Raw genomic sequence first — 7,109 nt, 5'->3', positions numbered from 1 at the left:
CCATGTTATAAGGGAAAATAATACAATCTTCAGAACATCAATCCCAAGCCCGAACTTCTGTGAAGAAGTTCGGGTTTGGGTACCAAACATGCACGATTTTTCTCACGCGAGTGCAACGCATGACAATGTTTTGCACTCGCGCGGAAAAATCGCGCATTTTCCCGCAACGCACCCGCCTCTTATCCGGGCAAAAAAACTGACGCCCATGTGAAAGAGGCCTAAAAGTGGCCAAAAAGGAGACACAATCATACTGCCAAAACACTTTATTGCACTGTTACAGGGCAAGTGAACAGAAAGCATTACGAATCTCTGATTGAGGATTTGGAACATATCTGGAGAAACAAGACTACCTCCAACGCCCCATGCACCTGATGACATGCGGAGGTATCTGGTGCCTAGAAGCTGCTGAGGCCGCCCCAATGCGAAAGGAGTGGCCCGAGATGGTCTTTGGGTCCTGACCTAACCCTGCAACCAAGGAGTGTACATGTGACATAAACTGGGATGTGGATAATGGCCCCCCCTTAAAGGGAAGTAGAGGACTACCCGAGGCCGCCGCCTGCAGCCCCAAGGACAATTGCTGCAGTGCCTTGACCGGGCACCAGTCGTTGTGCGAGGGGTAAAACCTCACCAGAGTTGGAGGCCCTGTTTGAGCGGTCTTGGTAGACAGTATGCTCAGTATAAAATGGTTGTGATGCCAGGTCAAGTGCTGCTTCTGGAGATGACGGCCGCTCCGGACGGCAGTGGTGAATTCCCCCGGCCGGAGGAACCCGTAAAACCCTAGGTATAGGGCGGCTTTAATGATGGTGCTGACCAAGGGCCCAAAAGGATCACCATCCAGAGCCAAAGACAACTGCCTAAACAAGGAGCCGGACATGGGTTGTCGGACCACTGGCCTACTTGCACCGACTTTCTCAATGCCCCTGAGCGTGGCTTTGATGGCTTGTGACGTGAAAAAAGAGACCCGGGCAGGGTTGTTTAACGTGAACTGATGTTGCACTCCCGCCAAGTAAAGGCGGATGGTGTTGGGAGCGAGGCCGAGGTTGGAATGACAATGAGCGATAAACGCCATCACGAATGATACGTCATCCACATTGCCCTGTGGGTGATTGGAAAAATCCCTATAAAGATTCCAGCCTGTGCGATAATTCCTGACTGTGTTTTCAGAAAGGCTTTGGTGCAACAGGTCTTTTGCTGTCCTGATCAATGACGTTAATCCCACACCAGGTCGCTGTATACTGGAATGCCTGCCCCCGTTGCGTCCGCGTGTGGCATATTCTGAAAAAAGACATTAATGTTAAACCGGGACAGAGCATCAGCAGCCATATTCCTGGAACCCTGAATGTGGGAGCACTCAAAGCAAAAATTATGCACCATAGACAGCCAAACCAACCTACGCATTAGGGCCATGATTTTAGGGGATTTCGCTCTGCCACTGCGGATGATGTCAACCAAGTCCTGACTATCGGTGACAAACAACACCCTCGAGTCTGACCACTCGTGGCCCCATACATGAGCCGCCGCCACCAAAGGATATAACTCCAAAAGGGGAGAAGACCGAAGGGCCTCCGTGTCCACCGTGATATGAGACGGCCAGGCGCTGGCAAGCCAGTGATTGCCAAATATGGCTGCAAAGCCTTGGATGCAGCCGCATCCGAATAAATCGTGGGGGAGGAAGGGTCCCGGGGGGGAATGAACAACCTCACCCCATTCCATGAGGACATGAATGTACTCCACATGGACAGGTCCGCCATGGCCTGTTGGTCCAAACGAATAACACTGTCCTCTTCTGGGGCCGACGGAAGGAGCAGCAAGAGCCGGGAAACAAAGGTACGTCCCTGGGGCATGACCCTCATGGCGAAGTTCAACCGGCCCAGTAACGATTGGAGGTTTGTCTTGGTCAGGAAGCAGGACTTGGAAGCCTCCTGGATGGCTAACCGGATCTGCTGCAACTTCTCCTCGGGGAGCCTTGCTTCCAACCTCACTGAGTCCAGAATGACCCCCAGGAAGGTGATTGTCTTGGAAGGACCTACCGTCTTCCCTGGGGTGACAGGAACCTGAAGCGCAGAAAATAATTCCAACAGGGAGGACAAGCTAGAGGGCTGCCGGGAAGGGTGTTCCACCAGCAGGAAGTCGTCTAGGTAATGGATTCACATAGGGGCCCGCCCATGCTTGACCAGGATCCAGTGCAGGGCCTGGGCAAGACGGTCAAACAGCCATGGGCTGCTCTTTGAGCCAAACGTCAGGCGATTGGCAAAGTAGTACCTGCCTGCCCACCTGATGCCATAGTATTGCCACAGTTGCGGATGGATCGGGAGAAGTTTAAAGGCGTCCGCAATATCCGTCTTGGACAACCAGGCCCCCCTACCTGCCTTGAGAATAAGTTGTATGGCCTCGTCGATAGAGGAGTATTTCATACTAAACTCTTCCGATGGTATTAGGGAGTTAATACTGGATATGTGGGAAGAATGAGGAGCCGAGAGATCATATATAAGCCTTCTTTTATTTGAGTCCTTCTTGGCCACCACTCCAATGGGGTTGACCCTCCATACATCGAAGGGAATTGAATCAAACGGACCGATGAGGAACCCTTTGTCCAGTTCCAAGGAAATCGCAGCTTGCACCGCCTCTGGATCCTGTCTGGCAGAGAGGAGGTTCTCACTCTCCCAGTTGGAATGCGGAAGGGCCACCAACCCCGTGTGGAACCCTTGTGACAGACCCGTAAGCAGATGTACAACAAACTGTTGGTAGCCATGACCTTTCAGGAGCGCCCCCAGGAGGTCAACGTTAATGTCGGTCAGTCACGCCTGCTTAGAGGACTTTTTTGGACAGGTGGACCTGGGATAAGCACGGAAGCAGACCGTGCAAACATGGAGGGCCCTGCACCCACTGAACATGCAGTGACCGAAGTTAAAGTTATTGCATATCTGACTTTTGCCCAGATACACAATAGGCCTACCAAACTTGTCCATGAGGGCCGGGCCCCTGATGTTCCTGGAAGGGCTCTATCTGGATGGGAGACCGCCTCGTTGGGGCACCATTCTGTGGCATGAAAAATGGATCGGCAAGATCCACAAGTGGGGGCTCGGAGACCTGCAAAATGTCTGCAGAAGAGCTCCATATCGAGCACAGCCCAATTGGTCATGAATTGAAACTGTGCTAGGGAGGCTGCGGCTTTAGCCGCGAAGGAACGATGATAATCGTAAAACGCCGAGCCCCCATATGTCACAACCAGACAGCTGAGAAGCTCTGACAGAGGCCTTTCAGAACCTCCTCCTTGAGTTCTCTTGTTGTGCTGTTCAGTTGCTCATCTCGTTAGCCTCTCTCAGCTGTCATGTGTTGGACTAATTGCTTCCCTTTAAATTCCTCCCCAGAATGCTTTTCTGGGCGGCTTATACTTCTTCCTGGAGTGTTCTCCTGTCTGCTACAAAGCTAAGTGTTTAAACATTTATCTGTTATTTTCTGTTTGCTGGATCCCAGGTGACCCTGACTCCCTCCGTATCTTGTGTAGGGAGCCGGTGGTCGTGTCCCCTCACTATTGTAGGGTGCTCAGGGATTATATAGTCAAGGTACGTGGATATGCAAACTTCCACCATTCAGATCTTTGCATAGGCTGAGCAGCCAGGGAAAGTGCCAGGTCTTCTGCAGGGGTCTCCCTTTTGTTCCTTAGCTTTTGGATCCAGCGAGACATTTATGCATGTTGCTTTGCCTTGTTCCCTGTACACCGTCCGTGACATTATAAGCAGCCAAAACCGTCTTAAGCATGGATCCGGTTTCACTTTTGGCTGAACGCTTCCAGGGTCTTTCATTGGAGGTAGCTGATCTCCGTAAGACTTTTTCTCAGCTTCAAGTGACCGGTTCAGCTTGCGTTCATGGAGTTTGTTCTGAGCCTAAGATCTCGCTCCCGGATACGTTCTCCGGGGGTAGTGAGAATTTTGTGCGTTTTAGAGAGGCTTGCAAACTCCATTTTCGCCTTCTTCCCCATTCCTCTGGTGATGAGGAACGGAGGGTGGGGATCATTATATCGCTGCTCAGAGGTAACGCTCAGTCCTGGGCCTTTTCGCTGCCGGAGGGGGCACGGCCTCTCCGTTCAGTGGATGAATTCTTTTTAGCCCTGGGTCAGATATATGATGATCCGGATCGTATTGCTCTGGCTGAGTCTAGACTACGTCTATTACGCCAGGGTAAACAATCCGCAGAAATATACTGCTCAGAATTTCGGAGATGGGCAATTGATACTGGTTGGAATGATGCTGCACTCCGAAGTCAATTTTGCCATGGTCTTTCAGAGGGATTGAAAGATGCATTTGCCTTTCATGAGAGGCCTATTTCTTTGGACTCTGCTATGTCTCAGGCCGTTCGTATTGACAGGCGTCTTAGAGAGAGAGGAGAGATGTCTCCTTCCTGTCATACTCGGTCTCAGGACAGTGCAGCGGTCCCATTCTGTGCGCAGGGGTCTCAGTCGCCGTCAGCCCCTTCTGAGCAGGAGCCCATGCAGCTGGGGTTGATTGCTTCTGACAATAGAAGATTCAGCTCGCATGGGAGGGTTTGTTTTTGTTGTGGAGGTATAAATCATCTGGCAAATATTTGTCCCTCTAGGAGATTCAGGCAGTTTTCTGGGAGTAATAAAGAAACAAACAGGAAAAAATCTTTTAAAAATGTTCCGTCTGTTACTATTGGCAGGGTTGAGGCGGAAATTGAAGGTTTTCCGTTTGCTTGTAGTTCCCGTTTTGTCCTGCCGGCTAGGGTGGCGCTAGAGAGCAAGAACATTTTTTGTGAGATTTTTGTAGATAGTGGAGCAGCGGTCAATCTCATTGATAATCAATTTGCGATAACTCATGGTTTCCAGGTGCGCACTTTGGGAAAGGATATTCCGGTTTTTGCTATCGATTCCGCTCCACTTTCTCAGAAATCATTAAAGGGCATAGTTCACAATATCCGTTTAATTGTGAGTGATGCTCATGTTGAGGATGTGTCATGTTTCGTCCTTAGCGGTTTGCCTACCCCTCTGGTGTTGGGGCTGCCCTGGCTCACTAAGCATAACCCCACCATTGATTGGCAAGCGAGGCAAATAAATGGTTGGAGTGACTTTTGCAGAGAGAATTGCCTCACTGACATCTGTTTCTGAGGTTGCTACTAAGACTGTACCATCTTTTCTCTCTGAATTTTCGGATGTCTTCTCTGAGAGTGGAGTTCAGGATTTGCCCCCGCACAGGGAGTACGATTGCCCAATTAATCTCATCCCAGGCGCCAAGCTGCCTAAATCTCGTTTATACAATCTTTCCCAACCTGAGAGGATCGCTATGCGTGCTTATATCTCTGAGAGTCTGAGAAAAGGGACACATACGACCCTCGAAGTCACCTGTTGCCGCTGGTTTTTTCTTTGTTAAGAAAAAAGATGGTTCTTTAAGACCTTGTCTGGATTTCAGGGAGCTGAACAGTATCACAATTCGTGACCCTTATCCGCTTCCTCTGATTCCGGACCTGTTTAACCAGGTTGTTGGGGCTAAAGTCTTTTCCAAATTAGATCTAAGAGGGGCATACAACCTGGTCAGGGTCAGAGAAGGGGACGAATGGAAGACGGCCTTCAATACCCCTGAGGGCCATTTTGAAAATTTGGTTATGCCTTTTGGTTTGATGAATGCCCCAGCCGTTTTTCAGCATTTTGTGAACAGCATTTTTTATCATTTGATGGGAAAATTTGTATTGGTGTATTTGGATGACATTTAGATTTTTTCTCCCGATTTCAAAACTCATAAGGAACATTTACGTCAGGTCTTGCTCATCCTGCGGGAGAATAAATTATATGCGAAACTGGAAAAATGTGTGTTTGCGGTTCCAGAAATTCAATTTCTGGGGTTTCTTCTCTCCGCTTCTGGTTTTCGCATGGACCCCGAGAAGGTCCGCGCTGTGCTTGAGTGGGAGCTTCCTGAGAATCAGAAGGCGCTGATGCGTTTTTTGGGCTTTGCCAATTATTACAGGAAGTTCATTTTGAATTACTCTTCTATTGTTAAACCACTCACTGATATGACCAGAAAGGGGGTAGATTTTTCTTCTTGGTCAGTAGAGGCGCGTAAGGCTTTTTCTGATATCAAGGAGAGTTTTGCTTCCGCTCCCATCTTGGTGCAACCTGATGTTTCTTTACCCTTCATAGTTGAGGTTGATGCTTCTGAGGTGGGTGTGGGGGCGGTCTTGTCTCAGGGTTCCTCTCCTGCCAATTGGCGACCGTGTGCCTTTTTCTCAAGAAAACTCTCCTCCGCAGAGAGAAATTACGATGTGGGAGATAGGGAATTGTTGGCCATCAAGTTGGCTTTTGAGGAATGGCGCCATTGGCTAGAGGGAGCCAGACACCCTATTACCGTATTTACTGACCATAAAAATCTGGCCTACTTGGAGTCAGCCAAGCGTCTGAACCCGAGACAGGCCAGATGGTCTTTGTTCTTTTCTAGGTTTAATTTTGTTGTCACGTTCCGCCCTGGAGTTAAGAATGTGAAGGCAGATGCCCTGTCACGTTGTTTTCCGGGAGGCGGGAATTTTGAAGACCCGGGTCCCATTTTGGCTGAAGGTGTGGTGGTCTCTGCTCTTTTTCCTGAATTGGAGGCAGAGGTGCAGGCAGCCCAGTCAGAGGCTCCTGATCTTTGTCCTCCTGGGAGGTTGTTTGTGCCTCTCGCTTTAAGACACAAGATTTTTAAAGAACACCACGATACGGTCCTTGCTGGGCACCCGGGGGTAAGAGCCACACTGGATCTCATCGCTCGGAGATTCTGGTGGCCTGCGCTTCGTAAGTCGGTTGAGGGTTTTGTGGCAGCCTGCGAGACTTGCGCTCGTGCCAAAGTCCCTCATTCACGGCCATCAGGTCCTCTCCTTCCCTTACCCATTCCTTCCCGTCCTTGGACACATCTGTCCATGGACTTCATAACGGACCTGCCTCGTTCCTCGGGGAAGACTGTGATTCTGGTGGTGGTGGACCGTTTTAGCAAAATGGTGCATTTCATCCCTTTTCCTGGTTTGCCCAATGCTAAGACGCTGGCGCAGGCATTTATTGATCACATTGTCAAATTGCACGGTATTCCTTCAGACATAGTCTCTGATAGGGGCACGCAGTTTGTTTC

This window comes from Bufo gargarizans, chromosome 3 (genome assembly GCF_014858855.1).
Source record: "Bufo gargarizans isolate SCDJY-AF-19 chromosome 3, ASM1485885v1, whole genome shotgun sequence".
Classification (NCBI taxonomy): Eukaryota; Metazoa; Chordata; class Amphibia; order Anura; family Bufonidae; genus Bufo; species Bufo gargarizans.
Note: the sequence above shows the minus strand (reverse complement) of the source record.